The following is an 18,114-nucleotide window of genomic DNA, read 5'->3' as shown; positions in this document are numbered from 1 at the left end:
GCTTGACAGCAATAATATTTTTCATCACAGGAGCTGTTTCTTGGTTGTGAATGGACAACTGAATGCACACATACTTATAGGGTAATTTATGGACAACAAATGTCAATGTTACACTCAAGATTATACACTTTCTAAGTGTGACTGGAACATGACAACCCCAAAGCATCTGAATGTATTGGTTCTCCTCTTGGAATGTTGCCAAGAATAAAGAGCAGGAGATTAGAATTTGAACATCTGGAGGATGCACACACAATCTTTCATTGGTCTTCAAAGAAAAAGAGTCAGTATTAACACTGGTGCATTTTTGCACTGGTGTATGTTTTTCACATGATCCTTGCTTTGGATTCAAGTACACCACAAATATTTTATATTAGTCTTTATTGTAGACTGATTGCCTTACACTTGAAACACACCTATGTAGATGGAAAAGCTAGATAGCAGACAGTCAGAATCTACACGTCTGCCTACTTAGTCTTCTGCTCTCAGAGTAGATTAGGCTCCATGACCTGAGTATATTGGCTCAGTGCTTAGCTGCTGAGCTATTTTCCCAATCTAATGGGAAGAACTTATACCTCAACCCTGTCATGAATACCCACACTAAGAACAATCCAACCAAATGAGGAGTCCTAATGCAAAAGTATAAAATATATGAAAAAAATCAAGGCAACGTTACTCTTACAAAATATAGCAATTCCATTGCAATGGATTCAAATGATGTTGAAATACATAAAATCCCTATATTATGATCCTAATTAGTCTTAACAATAAAAACCTGGAGTCAGATATCAAGGGTGAAAGGTCAAAGATCAGAGAAGCAGAGCAGTCACAGTCATTTCTTACCTCTATGAATCCTCAAACTGAATGGTGTGGGCTGTGGGGGGTCCTGTCTCTACGAATCGTAACACTGAATGAGTGGCTGAGATCCTGTCTCCACATGCCTTATATTCATGTCCCCACCTACCAATTGTACTGGGTTTAAAGGCATGAGCCTCCCATGTTCTGGGACCAAAGGCATGATTCTCCCACATGCTGGGATCAAAGGCATGGGATCCCAAGTGCTGGGATCAAAGGTGTGAGCCACCACCACCCAGCTCTGGCTCTGTTTCTCTTTTAGACTGGTTCAATCTCATGTAGCTCAGGGTGACCTTGAACTCCTGATCTTCCTGCTTCCTTCTCCCAAGTGCTAGAATTAAAGGTGTGTGCCACCTCTGACTGGCCTCTATAGTTAACTAGTGGCTAGCTCAGCCCTCTGATCTCCAAGCAAGCTTTATATGTCAGAACACAAACAAAATATCATAAAAGTCCCAGATGAAGAATTCAAAGCAAGATTATGAGAACATTTAATGAAATAAGACGGCATTATGAAACTCCCATAAATTCAAGAAAAATACAAATAAACTGTGAATAAAATATAGAAAACATCACAGGTTTTAAAAGAGAAATTCAAGAAAAAATAGAAATACTAGAAAAATAAATCTATGGAGATAATAAGTAAAATAAAATACTCAGTGAAAAGCCTAGACCTTAGGATGGAATGAGTAGAAAACAGAATATAAAAAGTTGAAAACATTTAGAACATGGGGAAAAATAGAAACTATGTAGAACAACATTAAATGACCCAACTTACATATCATAGCATAGAATAAAGAGAAGGAGTAGAGCTTAATGCATATGCAGTGAAATCATATCAGAAAATGTCCCCAATCTTTGGAAAGTAGTTCCTTACCAAGACATAAGAAAGGTTGAGTGTCAAGCAAACAAGATTAGAAAAGAATCTCTCCATATCACACTATAGATAAGGCAATAAATATACACATGAAGAATGACTATTGAAAATTACTAAGGATTCTCAAAAAAAAAACCAAAAAAAAAAAAAAGAAAATTACTAAGGAGGATCATCAAGTCACACATAAAGGCAAAAATATCAGAATATCAGCAGATTTCCAAACAGAAACTCTGAAAGCCAGAGTAACATGAAATGATATAGTTCAAGTCTTGAAAGAAAATAACTAGTAGCTCAAATTACTGTACCCAGCAAAGCTATCCTTCATAATTGAAGAAAACATAAAAATGTTTCATAATGAACAAAAACTAGAAGAGTCAGCACTAATAAGTCAGAATTACAGAAGTTACTTAATATAACTCTACACATTGAGAGAAGGCATAAGCATATGAGGTTGTGAGAAAGAATATAGTATTCAGAAAGAGTGGAGAAGCAAAAGACTAGGAAATTATTAAACAGCTCAAAACTACTGAATGAGTGGAATTGGTACAAATCCTTAAATGATAAATCTGAATGATAATGGTCTCAAGTCTCTAATCAGAAGACTCAGACCACTTGTTATTGGATAGTCAATTAATGGTTCATCCTGGGAAGGACTATTTCTTCCATTCTCTGGATTCCTTAGTTGTCTATGATTCTTCACTGAGGATTGATGACCCTTGGGATTTCCCTCTTCCCTGTTAACATGTCTGTTAGTGTTATATTTCTTCAGGTATTCTTTTGGCAGTCATATTGCTGAGGTATCATGATTGACACTTCTCTGTGGTCAGCCCTGAAATCAATCAATATATACAAGACTGAATGGACTGTGTAGGATACATGTATGTATATATATGCATATATATATATATACACACATACACACTCATATATATGTATTTGTCCAAGCATACACACACACACACACACACACACACACACACACACACACACACACACACACACGCACACTTAATGAGTCTTCTTGCTGGTAATAAAATTACCTTCTTCATTGCTTTTCACTGGTTGTAATTTTATATATATGTGTTAAGTATATAAATATATAAGATATATTAGTATATATAAAATATGTATCCATACATATTTTTCATATATATATGTAATGATTTCAAGAGGGAGAAATGGGGAGTACATGAGAGGAGGTAGAAGGAAGAAAGAGAAGGAGAATGATGAAATTATATTTTAATTAAAAAATAAAATAATAATAAAGAATGCCTTGTAGGAGAGACTGAATCTAGAAAGTTGTTTTAAGAAATAGGACATAGATGTTGAACTCGAGTTGGAAGAGGCGAGTCCGGTCTCAAAATGGAGGGCCGTGATCCAAAGGAACCAGAACAGTTGAGGAAGCTGTTTGTTGGTGGTCTAAGACTTGAAACCACAGATGATAGCTTAAGAGAACATTTTAAGAAATGGGACACACTTACAGACTGTGGGGTAATGAGAGATTCCCTAAACAAAACGTTCCAGGGGCTTTGGTTTTGTGACCTACTCTTGTGTTGAAAAGGTGGATGCTGCAATGTGTGCTCGGTCACATAAGGTTGATGGGCATGGGGTGGAACCAAAGAGAGCTGTTTCTAGAGAGGATTCTGTAAAGCCTGGTGCCCATTTAACCATGAAGAAAATTTTTGTTGGTGGTATTAAAGAAGGTACAGAAGAACATAATCTGAGAGACTACTTTGAAAAGTATGGCAAAATTGAAACCATAGAAGTTATGGAAGACAGGCAGAGTGGAAAAAAGAGAGGATTTGCTTTTGTAACTTTTGATGATCATGACACAGTTGATAAAATTTTTGTTCAGAAATACCACACTATTAATGGGCATAACTGTGAAGGGGAAAAGGCCCTTTCTAAACAAGAGATGCAGTCTGCTGGATCACAGAGAGGTCGTGGAGGTGGATCTGGCAACTTTATGGGTCATGGAGGAAACTTTGGAGGTGGTGGAGGTAATTTTGGTCGTGGTGGAAACTTTGGTGGAAGAGGAGGCTATGGTGGTGGAGATGGTGGCAGCAGAGGTAGTTATGGAGGTGGTGATGGTGGATATGATAGATTTGGAGGTGATGGTGGCAGCTATGGTGTTGGTCCTGGTTATAGTAGTAGAGGAGGCTATGGTGGTGGTGGACCAGGATATGGAAACCAAGGTGGTGGATATGGTGGTGATGGAGGAGGATATGATGGCTATAATGAAGGAGGAAATTTTGGTGGAGGTAACTATGGTGGTGGTGGGAATAATGAGTATAATGACTTTGGAAATTATAGTGGACAACAGCAATCAAATTATGGACCCATGAAAGGGGGCAGTTTTGGTGGAAGAAGCTCGGGCAGTCCCTATGGTGGTGGCGATGGATCTGGTGGTAGAAGTGGTGGTTATGGTAGCAGAAGGTTTAAAATAAAAAAAGCAGAAAAGGACTCCAGTTCGTAGTAGGAGAGAGAGCGAGGAGTTGTCAGGAAAGCTGCAGGTTACTTTGAAAGAGTCGTCCTAAACACATTAGAGGAACTGTAAAAATCTGCCACATAAGGAGTGATGATCCAAAGTCAGAAAAGTTACTGCAGCTTAAACAGGAAACCTGTCTTGTTCAGGACTGTCATAGCCACAGTTTGAAAAAAGTGCAGCTATTGATTAATGCAATGTAGTGTCAATTAGATGTACATTCCTGAGGCCTTTTATCTGTTGTAGCTTTGTCTTTTTCTTTTTCTTTTCATTACATCAGGTATATTGACCTGTAAATTGTGGTAGTGGTACCAGAAATAAAAAATCAAGGAATTTTTAGCTTTTCAAAAAAAAAAGAAAAAGTAAGACACAGCTCTTTCTCATTTACAATAATCACACCTCATTAGTAAAGATGTCAAATAATCTGCTTCAGATAGTCTGATCAAGAAAGTCCCTCCCAGCAGTGCCCAGGAGTTTGTGATTAAGTTCATTTCAAACATAATCAAGCAGGCAGCCATAACAAATAGCTATCCTGATACCTGACAAAGTAAAATTCAAATTACAACTAGACAAAAGAGACAGAAAAAGCAATATGTTATTACCAGCAGGAAGACTCAAAAGACAAATACAACCTCAGTCCAACGTGATGGTCTGACTTCAATCTTCTAGACCCACAGGACAGAAGTTGAGAATCGGTTTTTAAAAATTGTCCTCTGACCTCAATATGCACACCATAGCATGTGTATACCCACACACATACACGTGTGTGTGTGTTTGTGTGTGTATATATATATATATATATATATATATATATATAAAATTGCATCATACTACTATTACAAAAACTAATGCAGTTCCCATTATTTTCTCAGCTGCAATTCTCTTGTTTCCTAGAAACAGTAATGTCAAAGGTGGTAAAATATACATCTGTCTATCATTTGACATCTGTCAACACCCATGATTTCACCCCAATCTTAAACTGTGAACAATTCAATATTCTAGCCATCCAAATGATTAGGTTTCTCGAATGCACCAAGGGCATGTTGTCAAGAATCTCACCTCTGTGTGTTGTATTTGCATTGTTTCTTTCTGGAATGTTCTTCCATAGTTTCTATACAACTCATGTTTTTGTTTGTTTGTTCATTTAGTTTAGTTTTCACAAGGATTTGGGTTCAAACGCAGCCATATCTCTTACAAAGAGCCATTTTGCCATCTTTGACTGACTTTCTCTTTGTTATTTGTTTATTTGTTTGTTTATACAATAAAGAAAACTAAACCTAGAGGGACCTGCTGTGGACTGCACATTATGCAAGCACTTCCCATCTGAATTAAATTCTTAGCCCCTTGTTGATTTTTTCTTCACTAAGTACTTATCCTATTACATTTTATATTTTCATTGTGCCTGACGTCCCATTGTAACCACTAATGGATCATTTGCCTTCCCACTTACGTATAAATTCCTCAGCCTACAACTTTAGCTATGTGTTGCATATGAGGAGAGTAGAGTGCCAGCCAAAGAGCAGTGTAGAAGTCAGATGACAACTTGCAGGAGTTGAATCTCTCTACTGTGTGGCTCCCAGGTACTGAATTCAGGTCATCACCAGCCTAGAACTTCCACATCCTTATTTAAATTACCTAGCAGATGTGTTGGAGAGATGGCTCAGCTGTTAAAGGCTAGGCTCACAATCAAAAATACAAAATACCTTGCAGGTCATTTGGCACAAAGCTCACGTTTTCTTAAAATTTATGAAATAAACAACATTGCTCAAGTTCCAGTTGAGACTCACGAATGTGTTTTAATTATGAGCCTACCCATGTTCCTATCTTCAGCCAATTCTTTAACATGGGCTTATTTATTACTATGCTGCCGAGACTTTGCTTTAATCTAAGTGATCGTGCTTTGGATAATATGGTGACCTCACACTTGAATTTCACTTATTTTGCCTTTCACAGCAGGGAACTAGACTAAGTCAGCATTTTCATGTCCTGAACTATCCTCTAGGCATAAGGTCTTACTTAAAATAATAAATAATCGTCCTTCAAGAGTTCATTAGAATCAGAATCATAACAGCTCCTTCTGGAGAGGACAGTCTATAAAGAGACAAGCATTTCAACTGTAGTTGAACTGACTCATGAATTTGATAATTGATCTTCATGCTGTGAGTGTTAGTTTTTATTCTACTTTTCACCCAACCTTACTCATTATTTAGCATAGATTTTTTTTCAATCATCTCAAATATTGTATAAAATTGTACATTGCTTTAGTCACCATTCCAGACATTCAAAACAGTCTGGAAACTATAAAAATTAACCAAATGAAAATTTCAAGGGTAGAAGTCATGTTATTATTTTTTCTCATACATATTGTTTTTAACCTAAAGCAAAAGTAAATCTTAAGTGGTCCCTGAAGACATATCTGGCATAGAATATGCACAAAGTAGAGTATCCAGCCAAGTGTAAAAAAAAAAAAATGAGTTTTTTTTTTGGTACAAAAGTTCTTTCAGACAGCTAAACAATATCTTTGATATACCAGCTAATAGATCCTTGAGGAATGTTCCAGGACTACAAGCAACATATGATACATCTATTTATCTATCTATCTATCTATCTATCTATCTATCTATCTATCTATCTATGCATTCTATGCATATATGTGCTTGTGTGTGTATGTGTGTATATGAAATATAAGTGTTATGCACATATATTTAGTGATTTCAATCTATTACAAGCACACAGTTTTAGGGAAGTACATATGACTGACATCTCCAGTCAGAAAATGTTCCTTGCAACAACTTGTGAATGGCCTTTAATGAAACTTTGTCAATAGAGAGCTTAGGAGGGGAGAGAGAGAATGGAAGGTTTTTATATATCAAATAATCAAAGCAGTGCATGGCAAAAGATTGGAACATGCCAGAATGCCTATATGGCCAATTTATAAGTGACTTGGTGTGACTTCAAGAGAGGTGATGGTCAAAGGAGACCACTGGGAGGGGGGCACAGTGAGAGAAGTCAACTTCTAAGTCTGCAACTTTCCCCCTGTGGGTAGGATGGTGATGCAGTTTCCAAGTAGAGAAAGGGCACAGCAGGAGTTTGTGAGGGGATATTGAAAGGACCGAATGAGACAAACTGGGAACTAGGGAGCCAGTTGCCACATTGTGCTGAATGTCTGAGGCCAAAGACTTCTCTTCAGCTCTGACAGTGAGATTGAGAGGACAAACACTTGAAGAACATCTGAGCTTTAAAGTCCATAAATTACTTCAAATACAAGTTGAACATTAAACTGTTTTATTCATTCGTACACATCAAAATATCCCCATCCTACCATGCCATTATACATACATACACACACACACACACACACACACACACATATATATATATATATATATATATATATATATATATACATACACCCATATATACACTCACACTCATACAGGCATGGTACATGCACATATGGTTGCACGTGCACACGCGTGCACATGTGCATGCGCACACACCCACACCCACACCCACATACCCCCACACACATCTGTATCCTAGGCACATCTTATATGAGGCTCTACTGAACCCGCAGAACTGCTTAAAATTACACAACAAATGAAGTGGAGAAACTCAGTTTACTGTCTACCCAGAGCTCTCACTCAAGGAAACTTCATTTTGGGTGCTAAAACAACTTGGAAGGAAGAAGGATAAGGAACAAAAGCATCGGAATGCTGCCTATGCCTCAACTCTTCATTTCACTTTGAAAGAAAATACATTGGCCTTGAGGCTCTAGGCTGCAAAGAAAATAACGGGCAATTACTTGGTAAATGTGATCAGTATAGACAGTGAAATCAGATATTGTCTGCCACACTACTCATTACCACTTCCCTTCCAAGAGCATGTTGCTTTGTCTACACAGACATTTCCAAATATAGCCCAGGTATGTAGTTCTTGTGGTTGGTGGTTGGTGACTGCTTTCTGAGGTCCATCACTTGGTCCAATTTTTCAGAGTAACATGTCTGTAAGCTACACAATAAATACCCCCGATTGCGTGGGGACTCCTGAAAATCAGAGGGAATTAAGGCTCTCCTTCACACTCATGATCTATGTTTCATTTTTAAAAGACACCCACAAAAAATATAATGGAGAGACAAAGACTTCATTCCTTAATTTAGAAGAGTATCATGAAGGAAAAAAGCTGTCCTTTGGTCAACAGCTGTACTGTATTTAGTTTTTAACTAAAGAGTGAAGTTGATGTAAAAAACAATCTCTCCCTGTATAAAGGAAATTTGTAATGTGCAAACTCCTTTATTATTGCAAGGGAGCTTGTTTTCACATCCTAGAAGAAAGAAGAAATTTCTTTTTTTCTTTCTTTAATTTAAGCAGACTGGCCTAAGTGCATTTAAAAAAAAAGACTACAGAGGTAAAACTAGGCCACAGTGGTGATATTAACTCCAGGAAAAATAGTCTGATTTACACTTGAATGTAGTTATTTCAACTTTTCAAGTAATATAATCTGAAAGGGATCCTGGTTCCAAAAATATGACAGTGTAAGAAGTAGAAAAATCAGACTTCACTGGATCATTTTATTTCCATTAAATTCCACTCTGAATATTGCAGAAGGCAATATTTAGTTTTATTATTGTTAATTCCAAATATAATAAATATTCTTCTCAGTCTGGGTTGATTTATTATCATTTTAAATAGTAGAACATTTGAAGTTTGGGGTCCAGAGGAGATATCATAGGGTCTGTTCCAAACTACTGTTTCTTCAATTCCCTTTTGCAAAAGTAGCTCTAACTAGGTTCTTAGAAAGCAAGTGTTATAAGCATGACTTGGTATAAAGCTTGCAGTTATTAAAGGGTATGTTATATAAGTTGGTGGAGTTTTTTTTGAGGAAAATGATCTCAGTATTACCAGAGACTGCAGGAATATATGATACATATCTTACGTTCTTACATTCTGCTTCTACTATTGGACTTTGCATTTTCTGGTTTACGATTTCCTCATGATATGTTATTATTTTTGCTCATCACAAAATCTTTCCATCAACTGTCAAGAAGTGTCAGTTAAAATAAATTTTAAAATACCCTCAAGTGTAGTCTAATATCCATGGTATACAATATGATTATGCTCTCTTCCTTCATAAGAATGCAATGATTATTATAAATGATGTATTCATAACTGGATAATGAAATGCCCAAATTATTATCTCCAGCCAACAGAGGGCATGATACTGCCATCTACAAAGTTCACATTCAATAGCAACATATTTCAAGTTAAAACACACACACACACACACACACACACACACACACACACACACACACACACACACATGCTTTCATCCCGACCACATACAAAAATCTCAGGATATTTTAAGGATTGTGATTCTTGTATCTGACTGCATTTATAGCCACACTGGAGCTCCATGCAGCTTAGAGATCACAGGTTAGACTCACCTTCTGTAGGCAGCAGAATGCTTTGTTAAGACAACTGAAGGATGCCAAAAGACTGGGATCAGTCCTAGGTTCAGTCCTAGCTATTACCTTCATTATTTCTTCAATCTTGGGCAAACTATTTGATTGCCCTGTGTCTTATTATATCTGCATTGAATTATTTGACCTCTCTTACTTGCATCAGTTGTTGCAAGAGGACCAAAGCATAATAAGGTCATGGAAGTGTGAGGATCATCAGACTTCAAGGTAAGAAAAAATTTGAACCATCTACAACACATTATTTGTCATTATTTCTTTGCTTTGTTGGCTTTGGTGTTTTAAATACAAATTGAACAACTTTTAAAGGAAGCAGGGAGAAAGAGAGACGATGCAGAAGACAGAAAGTTAAGATAGTTGCACTTATATCAAGATGTATTCAGCATGTTAAGATCAGTGAGTAGCCTTGTTTGAATGAGATTATCTTTTCTATAATATTTTATTAATTCTTATGGCATTTTACTCCTCCCCATTCCTTCTCACAGCTCCTTCCAAATCCACCACTTCTTCCTCCCCACCTTCATGTCTTCTTTTCTGTTGTTGTTTGGAAGACTATCTCGGGCAGCTGTCTTGGTCCTCTAGCTCTTACAACCTTTCCCCGATTTCCCCTGAGCTTTAAGAGTTGTTTTTGTGTTATAAATGTGATAATTGGGATGGGCACCTGTGGTGGGTTGATCTCTGCATTTGACCAGTTGTGACTTTTCATAATGATCTCCATCTGCTGTCTTTGATGAAGGGTGAGGTCTTTACTTATCAGTGGATATACAGATAAGTATTTAGGATATAGTTAAAGGTTTTACTGGTTTAGGAAAACGGTGGTAGTAGGTTCTCCTCTAGGGTCCACGACCTCACCAGTCATGGGTAGATGGCTAAAAAGTACAGTGCTAGCCTTAAATTTACTTTTATTGAGTGGGCCTTATGTCCAACCAGGTGACTCTTGGTTACCGTCATTGATATAAGTGCCATTGTTGAATCTATTGAACTATCTTGTTGGTCATTGCTATGGTTAATTGGCATTACAGCAGGATAGGACTATTGATTACATTTCTCCTTTGGAAGCTAGCATGGCTCCTTCTTCAACCATGAGAGATATTCTCTTAAGTAGGACTTATGTAAGTCCACATGAGTAATAAACATTAAATCAAAAACCTACTCAAAAGGTAGTGGACCTTCATTATATATGCTGACCAAACAAAGAAAAATGAGTAAAGTCCCTATGTCATGTAAAAGCAAAGGTTCAGAACAAAGCACAAGTCAGAATTTAGATAATTCATTGCAATGCCTGATATCAGACCAGTCACAGTATTCATCATTCATCAAAGTTTTAAAAACTTACACTCTACCTCCTGTCACATCTTTAAAAGCAGTCCAATTTGTACTTTAAAACATGGTTGCATTCAGACGCAGCATCTTTTCAGCTCTTGCAAAAAGTGAGCAACGGAATACTGAGAAGGCCAGCTTCAAGGAAATACATCACTGTTCTTGCTAGTGTAGACAAAGAGACCTTTTGTAGATGGTGCTTTTAAAGAATTTTATTTTATTTCAAATGCATCAACTTCGGCTCATGCAGGAGTATATTATAGCCCTAAGTAAGAATATGAATGCTCCTTATTTGGGAGGGAAAAGAGAAACTCTCTGCCAATGCATAGCCTTGAGGCTGGATAAGCATGCCATTTGACTGTTTCTCTTTACTGTATGAATTGCCTACAAGATTCTTTATCTTTCCTGGACTTGATTAATGGGAGCATATGTCAATGCCAGGGGCGTCTACCTTCTCTGCTAAACTTCCCTTAAGAGGATCGCCTACCATGGGGAACGATAAAAGATAGCTGGAATGTTTTATAAAAAAAGAAAAATAGTAAGGCTGGGGAGAAAAAGATCCATCTATTTCATTGCTAAACCTCAAATAAATGAATGACCCTGCTCGCATTGCCCTTGGAGCCCTAATGTGCTACAAATTGATCAACAAATGTTCTCCCAGTAGAGAACTATGACCTATTCAGCTCAAGAGAGCCCAAGACTGAGTTAAGTCTCTTAAAATATCACACTCTTGGTGCTTCAACCATTTTCCTTTGTTGCTCTTTAATTTGAGACATTTGTCAAAGAAAGAAAATATATGTCTTCAGGGAATTCCCTCGCAGAGTTACAAAAGATGCAGGACTGTCTGGAGATGTGGGGAGCTTCCCAGGAACCTCAGAACTCCACCTGGTGCTTTTCTTGTTGACTTCTGGGATATTAGCTGGAATTAGGCTGGATTCTGGGTCTTCTCCCATGTTTTTCTTAGAGCTTATGTACCCAGTGGGAGCAGCTCTGAGACACTGGGTCTTGTGCTTGCTTTAGATACTCACAGGATCATTGCTGAAATCAAAAGATTGGTTTTTTTAAAATTTCTTCCACATTAACAAAATAATAAGAAATGGAAATGAGAAAAGATAAACTACACAAAATTAGGAAGAAGTTAATTCATGACTTTTGGGGTTTGCTGTTCCTGCTTAAGCAGGTGAATGAGAGTCTTAGCTACTAGCTCAAGTGAGCTAATTTCTATCCTAGAATTCTCTTCTCAGTCACACTAAATTCAGAGAGGGGGAAATCCAAACTATATAACCTCTGTGTCTCTCTATATGATATATGACTTTTATTACTAAATTAGTAACGAGATTTAAGATCTTAAAAAATTAGCAAATGAGAACTGATAAAGATAAGATCCATGAAAATAAAAATTCCTTAATGACTTATCAGAAAAACATATGGTTCCCAAAGAGGATAATGCATTTCTTTATGTGTGTATAATGATCATATAGTATGAGTGCACTTTTTTGTGTGTGTATGTGTGTGTGTGTGTGTGTGTGTGTGTGTGTGTATGTGTTTGTGTGCATGCACATGCACATACGCACCTGCACAGGAATGTATACATTTGCTTATGTCAGAGGTTGAAATCAGTTGTTTTCCTTAACAGTTCTCCAAGCTATTTACTGAAGTAGTGTCTCTTGCTGAACCCAGAGCTTGCCAGTCCAAATAATGTAGGTAGGTATCTTGTCCTATGTCTGCTTCTCAAGGGCTAGGATTATAGGAAGGACACAAAGTCTACACAGCTTCTTTTGTGAGTTCTAAGGGTCTAAACGTTGATCCTCATGCTTGCATTCATGACTCAGAAATGCTGCCTTATCCCCAAGTTGTGGAAATGCTGGTCCTTCAGTCCAATGCTGCATTTGACAGAAACCTTCTGGTTTAAGATTCAAGGTAATTGAGATCTGAAGATTTATTATCAGAAAGAGTAACCGTTGGAGTGAATAAGTACATATGGATTCACACATACATGACTCAAAGAATATTTCTCAAAATGTTAGTGCATAAAGGTACAAAACTGAAAACTACTTTGTCTTTTTTGTCTTCTTACAAGCAGGTTCCCTGGAAGGATGTTGTAGCATGTGTATATATGTATGTTTGTCTGTGTTTATGTAAATTTAATACATGGAATTACATAATCAGAGCAGACAGAATCCTGTAAGATGGAAGGAAGGTCATTCCTACAGGGATAGTCAAGAAGGCTTTCTATAGAGGCAGTAAACAGCTACAACGAAACTGTTGTCCAGACAAAATATTGTTCTATTGCCCAAACTCATAGCAGCTGGGACAGCATAGCATGCAAAGACCCATGAAACCCCAACCAGACCAAATCCCAACATGGAGAGGAAAGATGGGCAGAAAGTCCCATTTTTGCTGGAGAGAAATTGGCATTGATTTATTCTTTAAGATGGAGAGTCAGCTTTCGTTAGCAGTATTTCCACTGATAGGCCACACACATCCAAGAACATATGGATAGCACAAATTGGAGCCTATTGGAAAAAAAGTACAGGAACTTGGATGGTTAAGGAGTTGGGAGAAGAGGCGAATATGATCAAAATATACTGCATGAAATTTTGAAATAACTAATAAAATATTATTTAAAAGAAAGCAATTTTTGAGATCCAGGGGAGGCCTGCACCTTTCTGAACAGAAGCAGAGGAGGAGTGGATGTTGGGGGAGAGATGGAGGAGGAAATGGGAAGAAAGGAGGAAGGGGAAACTGTGGTCAGGATATAAAATAAATGAATAAATTTAATTAATTAAAAAAGAGAAAGCAGAAGAATTTGCATATGATGCCTCATCTGAGGTGGGCCATATAATATGAGTAATATTTTTACTTTCAAGCCATTTTGGTGAATGTGAGAAAGCCTTCATTTCTTCACTCACTCGTTTATGTTCTCAGCCACTCAACTGACAATATGTGAGATGTTCTATTTTACTCTGGATTATTGTTATAGAATCTCTCTGGATTAAGCACTCTGACAACAAGGAGAGTGGAAGAGAGGAGACATCAGGAGTGGACCAAAGCCAGAATAGCTCCTGAAAGGGTTCAATTTTGGGTCCAGTTTGTATTCTTATTTAATAATCTAAAATTTGCAGGCAAACAAGCAAGGTTTTATAGAAACATACAATGTAGCTAGAGTTTTCCTGCCTGGCCCACAGTCTGGACAATCTCTGCCACCCGCCAGTCCCACAGCCGCTCAGACCCAACCAAGTAAACACAGAGACTTATATTGCTTACAAACTGTATGGCCGTGGCAGGCTTCTTGCTAACTGTTCTTATATCTTAAATTAATCCATTTCTATAAGTCTATACCTTGCCACGTGGCTCATGGCTTACCGGCATCTTCACATGCTGCTTGTCATGGCGGCAGCTGGCAGTGTCTCTCTGCCTCAGCCTTCCACTTCCCAGAATTCTCCTCTCTCCTTGTCCCGCCTATACTTCCTGCCTGGCCACTGGCCAATCAGTGTTTCATTTATACAGAACGATATCCACAACAATACAAAGTGGTCATCAGGTTGTTAAGGGCAACCACCTGTTGTTTCAGCTATTTCTCTAGGTCATTCTGGTCCAGGTGGCAAGTGAAGTGATGCTTGGCAAATCAGCAGGGCAAGCACTGCTTTAAGAACACCACTAAGCAAACCAGCAATTCAGTGCTTAATACATCGTCTTTTCTACCTTATTCTTCTTCATTATGAGATCAAGGATAACAAAATCTTTCCCTTTGGAAACCAGTACTGATTTGAAAAATGGGAGATCAGCCCATCTGAATCATGAAAAACTGTGAAAGAGGAAGAGGGATGTAAAACCAGAGAGAACAGTTTGAGATCTAGTTGTAGATCCAGCTACCTGGAATTCTGACTTGATTCTTTTTGATAAACAATGGGACAGTAATAGAGGTTTCTAAGCATGATGTAGGCAAAATTAACCAAAGCAACAACAGCAGCAGGAATTTAATAGTCTCCAACTAGCCTTAAGACTCAGATGAAGAAAGGGAAGAAAATAACACATGTAGATAAACAGTGACTTCTTACATTTATTTCTAAAGCCTGGTGCGGCGACTTCCATGAGACCCAGAGCCAATCTTTCTTCTGAAATCAGTTTTGCACAGAGTTTAAGTACAAAATGCAAACTTCTGAATTCACAGGTAGACATGCAGAATGGGATAAAATAGGGTCAGTCAAACCCACAAAGGTAAGATTTGCCTGAGGTCATGAAGTGAGTCAGAAAGGAGTGGGAACAGGCTCTGAGTCATGGCTCCCATCCTGGGCTCTGACCACCAGACAAAGCTCCTCCCTAGCAACAGAGGGAGGGGTCATGCTCACTGCAGCCAAGCTCCATTCTCCACATCTCTGGCTTCCACTAATGGCAGAGCCATGTCCTGTTACATTTTGTTCCACAGCCCAGGATAAGTGCCAATGAATACATTCTGGCTAAAGTGGAGAAATGGTAGCACTGAGGTGATTCAGCTTAAAATACAGGGTCAGGGAGGCTCAGAGCAATGGTAGAGCCCAACGTTGCTGAAATGGGAATCACCCACATAGCCAGACACTCAGCAATTTAGGAAAACATAGGAGAAGGGACCATGAAACCATGGGATGTGGGGAATACCATTTTTTTTGTTAATAAGACATATCAAGATAAGAGATAAAGAGGTTCTTTTTGCTTTAGAAGTTGTTCATTATTAAAACACACAAGCTGTTACCAAATACTCATCCCTATAATTTATCTATAAGTTAATCTGACTGGTATTTACTGGAATAATTCTAAAATTCCAAAGTGAACATTGATATTTGCCTTGGGTAAAAACCACTACTTTTAATGACCAGATTTGTGGTCTAGACTGAAGAATTCAATGTTCTTTTGTTTTAAAAGTGACTTATCTTTACCATATTCTTCTTTTATGTCCTGAAGTCTCTTATATTTTTTTTTACTTTCAATTGTGTATGACTCACTATAATTATTGGGAAATCTATTTTTAAGTACAGATCTTAGAGAATAAGATTAAAATAAAGCTGACCACTCATGGGCCAGAACAAGAAATGATCCTTGTATATGGTTCTGACTGTACCAGACAAAGGTATTTTTGCAAGCATTTAGAAGAAATGCATAATAATGTTTTAGTTATGAAAATATCAAAGTAGAAAGCATAATGTTCTTAATAATTCTTGTGTGTATATGGACTTGTGGGGGGCATGCCCATGAGTGTGGGAGCATATGTACATATGTGTGTGTGTGAGAGAGAGTGTGAGTGCATGTGTGTGTATGTGTGTGTGTGTAGGCCAGAACTTATCTTCCACAGTTGTTTTTTCGGGGAATATCCACCGTACTCTTTTGAGACAGGGTCTCTCTATAGCCTGGGAGCTATTTGGTTAGACTGACCGGCCAATGAGCCCAGGCTTCTGCTTGTATTTCCCTTCCCAGCACTGGGATTACAAGCACAGACTACATGCTTGGCTTTCTCCATGGATTCTGGGGCTCAAGCTCAGGTCCTTATGCTTGAATGGCAATCACTTCACCCACCGAGCTAAAACTCCCCAGTCCTTGCCAACAATTCTTTATAATGGAGGACATGTAAATGAAGTATTTTATTTGCACAGGGAAAATACTGCTTTTTAAAAAAATTCAAATTTCATTTAACTAAACTGCACGTGATTTTAACATCTAATGAAAACCACTGGAAGCTGTATGCTACTGTTATCAGATGTATGCATGAGTTGTAGAACATCAATTAATGCATCATTTAGTATCATAAGGATCAGGTTGGTGTGGCCTTCAGAGGTTGAGAGGAGGAAACTCTGCAAGGGTCCTTGATAGGCAAAGGTGCTTCTAGAGACTAGTGATGTCCTAGTCCTTGATTTTGGTGGTAGCTATACAGATGTTCATTATATTGCTAAGCTTTCCACATGTGTTTCATACAACTTTTATATGTATGTTATAAATTACACCAAATATCTTTTAGAAGTTGAAGAATGGTAGTGTATAACGAAAAACAGCTGTTCACAGCCTACCCTACACTCACCTGGAACTCAAACTCTACATATACAACTACTACAGCTGTTTTACATAGAACTTGGACTTGGACTCTCTAAAGACAATGCTATACACTTTATTTTTTTCTTAGCTTTGAAATTTCAAATCTCACACATCTGCTATCTTCTGTAGCTGAGTAGGAAGGAGCTCAGGTATTCCTCAGTAGGTGCATCATGCCTGCTCCCAGGATGTTTGGATAAAACAGTACTCAGCACCTACTTTGAATGACTAAGCATATTTGGATTCAAGGTCAAGCCATCCAGGAATTCTATAATGGAAGTGAATCCTTCAGAATAGCATGTTCCTTGTGTTGTACCTTTTCAGATAAAAGTAGTCATCCTGTTTTGTTTTGCTTTGTATTTTCTACTGTGGAAACATCACTTACTTGGCTCCAAAGGATTTCAGAGAACTGTATCACTTCTCTTAGAGTACAATCTCTTAGTAACCAGTTTGGATTTGTTCTCTCTCTCTCTCTCTCTCTCTCTCTCTCTCTGTATGTGTGTGTGTGTGTGTGTGTGTGTGTGTGTGTGTGTGTGTGTGTGTGTGTTTGTGTGTGTGTTTCTTAGAATACTTTTCCTGCTGCCAGGTGGTAGTGGCTCAAGCCTTTAATCCTAGCACTTGGGAGGCAGAGGCAGGAGGATCTCTGAGTTCAATGCCAGACTGGTCTACAGAGCTAGTTCCAGGACAGCTAGGGCTGTTCCAGAATCCTTCCTGCTGCCTCAGCCTGTATTGAGGTTAGGTCTACAGCACAACAGCAACCAGCAACCATCTTTCTCAGCCTTTTGCTTGCCACCATCCTGGGAATTCTTTTCACATCTATACTTCATCCATCCCATATATTCCTCTGTTATTAATGACTGACTTTGTGTGATGCCAAGAACCACCTGGAAAAAGAGATAAATCTGGTTGTTTCCCTGAGAGTTGACAGACATGAAAATATCTTGACTCTACTACCACAACTCTTGGCAGTTTAATTATTATTTTACTTACAGGTTTGGAATCTTATTTTTTCTTTGAGAAACCTCAAGTCATATTTCTGTTGT

At 38.0% G+C, this 18,114-nt stretch overlaps 1 pseudogene; it reads left to right on the top strand.

Annotated features, from left to right (window-relative positions):
- The first annotated feature begins 3,088 nt into the window (after nucleotides 1–3,088).
- On the top strand, nucleotides 3,089–4,202 carry LOC128121513 (heterogeneous nuclear ribonucleoprotein A3-like; annotated as a pseudogene).
- The last annotated feature ends 13,912 nt before the right edge of the window (nucleotides 4,203–18,114 follow it).

Source organism: Peromyscus californicus, unplaced genomic scaffold (genome assembly GCF_007827085.1).
Source record: "Peromyscus californicus insignis strain IS unplaced genomic scaffold, ASM782708v3 Scaffold_3__1_contigs__length_106647218, whole genome shotgun sequence".
In the NCBI taxonomy this organism is placed as follows: domain Eukaryota; kingdom Metazoa; phylum Chordata; class Mammalia; order Rodentia; family Cricetidae; genus Peromyscus; species Peromyscus californicus.
The sequence above is the reverse complement of the archived record's forward strand: the minus strand, read 5'-3'. Positions and strand labels throughout refer to the sequence as shown.